Genomic DNA, 3883 nt, shown 5'->3' with positions numbered 1-3883 from the left:
CAAAGGACAGAAATTCACCTCAGAACTTTAGAGCAATGCCCCTGCAGTCGACTAAGAGCCCATAGTGAGAACCGTCAGGCTAAGGAGCCCCTTCACTTACTCTGCTGGGATGATGTGGGGCATGGTGGGGGACAGGGGTGGATTCATACCAGAAAGGGAAGGATTTCCAGGCCCTGCGAGCAGTCAATATGAAGATCCTGAGTGAGATGTGAGGGGTTCCATGCCACAGAAGGCAGTCTTCCATTCTTCCCTCTCAGCTCATCTTACCTGCAGTAGCCATTTCCTGGAAGCCTCAGGCAGAAGGGTCCAGAGGAGATGTAAGTGCACTTCTCACCAGGAGTCTCGGGACTTGATGTCTTCGATGGGAGGCTTTGGCCTCAGGTCAGGAGATTGGACGTAGCCCACCACAGGGGTCAAGGGAAGACACGGAGAGTGGACGGAGCATCACTCAGCCCAGAAGACGGGGCCCGAAAGTGCCCCCACTGTCATTCTCAGGAGCTCGAAGAAGCCTGTACGGCCAGGCCAGAAACAATTCCTGCTGGGGTGCTGTCGGAAGCTAGAGCCTGGGAGGGAGGCCCGCAGACTCTGCTCAGTACAGGGAAGGTCTCAGGATCCGCGACGATTCAAGGAAAAGTGCACATGCCAATCCTCCGGGAAGCTCCCCCGGAACCCCGCCTGCCCTGGCCCCGCCTCTGCTGTCCACCGAGAACACAGAAGCACATGACAGGAAGTGACAACCACACGCACACGCTGGGGCTGCCAAGCCATCTTTGAGAGCTGCTGACATCTTAGAGAACTGCCATGTAGGGTGCCCAGATGGAGGACTCCCTGGTCTCATCAGGTGTCCAAGTGTGAGGTGACGTGAGTTACAAGTGCGGGGACACACGTCCAGCACGACCAAGCCTTTCCCTCTGAAAAGAGGGGTCCGGACAACCCCCAGACACCCTGCCCTTGCTCTCCCCTGGAAGATTCGTGCCTGCATCTTAAGCCCCAAGTCCATCCATTTAACCGGTGGTCTCCGAGAGGAAGGCTTCGGTCCAGGGCTGGTGGACTACAGTTCTGCTCAGTAAAGGGAAAGCCCCGAGCCCTGTAGCTAAAGGAGGGACCCTCGGGGGGGACTGAGGGTCTCCACACCCCAGAATGGTAGCCAAGCAAAACCCCCACCCCGCGTGACTTGGCCTCGGAGCATTAGGGTAGCATCCGGGCAGCTCTAACGGCTGCGGGTCACCCTTGCTGTGATCTCGGATGCGGGACACTGAGGGAGGAGGGCACCTCGGTCCGAGGGGTTGGTAGCTGGTCAGTACAGAGAGGATGTCAGGGCTCAGGAGGAGCCAGGGTGAGGACCATCCTCCCAGACACATGGGCGAATTGGGACCCTCCCCTGTGGTCAGTGCTTACCTCCCGGCCAAACATGGGGAAGGGAGACTGCGGTCTGAGTGGGGAGGTTAGAGCTTGCGTACGGATGGGTGAGTCCCAGGACCCTTAGGTGGGAGGCTGAGCGCTCCCTCCTCTCCTTCTCCAGAGTCACAGGGAAGGTGGCAGCATCAGCTTCAGAGCAGAAGAGGGATCAGGGCGGGTGCTAGGGGGTCATTCCCCATTTTTCATCCTAACTCTGAATGTGAACTGAAAGGACATGCCTCCCCTGCCAGCCCCCACAGGCGCCCCTCTAACGCCCAGGAAGGGCTGTCTGGCTGCGCCCCAGGGCTCACTCTTACTTCCTCCTCAGGGGTCTTAGGGGACAGGCTGACTAGGTGAACAGGAGACTTGTGGGTCCTAGAGCAGTGGACTCAAGGCCACCTACTAAGCGGACTTGGTTTAAACCGGGGACGACCCTCCCTGGTGAAGGTGCTCACATTTCTTTGTCCTTCCTCAAGGCCACTCAAAGCCTACCTTCGTAACTGCATGCCCGCCTGCGGTCCCTGACCTGTGTCATCATGCCTCGGAAGCACAAAAACAAGCATCATGCCCGTGGGAAATGCCACCAGGTCGAGGGTGACACTCAGGAGGCCCAGGCCAGTGCTGCTGCAGCCCCAGGAGAGGAGTGCCCATCCTCCCCCTCTTCTGCCCCTCAGGGTTCTCCCCCGAGCTCCCCTGCTGCTGCCGATCACCAGGAGCTTCAGGGAGCCATGGCCCCCAGCTCTCCTGTTGCAGAGGCTTCCTGGGCAGGATCTGAGGAAGGTGCCCAGGGCCCCGAGGAGGAAAGTGCAGATGCCGCCCGGGCAGCCCTGCTCGCTCGGAGCATTCGCAAAGATACTCTGATGAGGAAGGCCAGCATGGTGATGGATTTCCTGCTGGAGAGGGACACCAAGAAGGAGCCCATCACACAGAACGCCATGCTGAAGGTCATAGGCAGGAAGTACAAGCAGCACTTCCTGAGATCCTGAGCAGAGCCTCTGAGCGAGTGGAGCTGGTATTTGGCCTGGAGCTGAAGGAAGTTGACTGCAGCAGGAACATCTACACCATCGTCAACAAGTTCAGTCTCAGGGTTGAGGAAGGTTCAAGTGATGAGGAGGAGCTGCCCAAGTCTGGTCTCCTCATGGCGCTCCTGGGCATCATCTTTATGAAGGGTAACTGTGCCACCGAGGAGGAGATCTGGGATTTCCTCAATGTGTTGGGGATCTATGCTGGGAAGAAGCACTCCATCTTTGGGGAGCCCAGAAAGCTCATCACCATAGATCTGGTGCAGAAGGGGTACCTCAACTACTGCCAGATGCCCAATAGTGATCTTCCAGGCTACGAGTTTCTGTGGGGCCAGAGAGCTTATGCTGAGACCACTAAGATGAAGGTGTTGGAAGTTCTGGCCAAGATCCAGGATAAGGTCCCGAGTTCATTCCCAGACCTCTATGATGAGGCTCTGAGATCAGGTGGAGAGAGCAGCGCTGAGAGGTGCGGCCAGGATTCCAATAATGGCTGAAGCCAGTGCCCCTACCAGGGCCAAGTCCTACAGCTCCTCCCACATCTAGGGAGGGGTCAGGGCACTTTGTTCCCTTTGTGTTGGAAGAGAACAGTCCACCTCTTAAATAGTGTGGAGTAGTAGGGGTGGGGGGAACAAAACCCATATGTTCTTCACAGTTTTAAGTAGTAAGGGAGTTTAGGTGCAGGTTTAACAAAATATACATGTTTTCTACTTTTATCCATATGAATAATATCTAGTCAAAAATAGATGATTTAGCTAGGGAGGTAAAGGTTTTTTGTATTTTTAAATGTCACTACTCTTCATAAGGTTTATTTAGCTTCAGAATCTAGGTTTGTTAATGTCATGGATGTCATGTTTACTGCTGTTAGGTTTAAGACTAAGAGTTCATTATTTATAAATAAGTTGAAAAGACTTCAATATTTTCCTTATGGTCCAGAACAAGGTAACATAAAATTGGAATAGAATTTTACTTGGAAATGTGTAAGAATCCTAGAGATAAGTATTTGGGATCACAAAGCTTTCAGAGTAAACGCTGGTTTATTCTTTGTCTGTCTTCTTATCTGTCCTCTTTCCTTGTAAAAGTAAATAACATGGACTTAGATTTGTTTAGCTTATTCAAACTGTATGACACTTAAATCATAATACAAGAGAGTCTTTGCTCATTATTTCCTTTTTCTCCCAAATTCATTGACCATATTCTGATTACAAGGCTGTCTTATAGTACTGGGTTGGTAAGAGAATGAAGCCCAAGCCACTGCCCATGGAATTTTGAGTCTAGCAGCAGGGACGATATAAGGAAGGTGGTGAGCTAACTCTAAGGAATAAACAAATCATAAATTTAAATGGGGGAGGTGTGGAAGAGGAGGTTCCAGATGAGGGCAAGCAAGTCGAAGTTACCTGATTAAGGCGTCATTGGGTCTTGGGAAAAGTCTAGTTCCTCGGTAGGAGGTCAGTTTCAGTCCAGAT

At 52.9% G+C, this 3883-nt stretch overlaps 1 pseudogene; it reads left to right on the top strand.

The window, feature by feature from the left end:
- Nucleotides 1-1934: 1934 nt before the first annotated feature.
- LOC139181597 (melanoma-associated antigen B17-like) lies at nt 1935-2914 on the top strand (annotated as a pseudogene).
- The last annotated feature ends 969 nt before the right edge of the window (nt 2915-3883 follow it).

Source organism: Bos indicus, chromosome X (genome assembly GCF_029378745.1).
Source record: "Bos indicus isolate NIAB-ARS_2022 breed Sahiwal x Tharparkar chromosome X, NIAB-ARS_B.indTharparkar_mat_pri_1.0, whole genome shotgun sequence".
In the NCBI taxonomy this organism is placed as follows: domain Eukaryota; kingdom Metazoa; phylum Chordata; class Mammalia; order Artiodactyla; family Bovidae; genus Bos; species Bos indicus.
The sequence above is the reverse complement of the archived record's forward strand: the minus strand, read 5'-3'. Positions and strand labels throughout refer to the sequence as shown.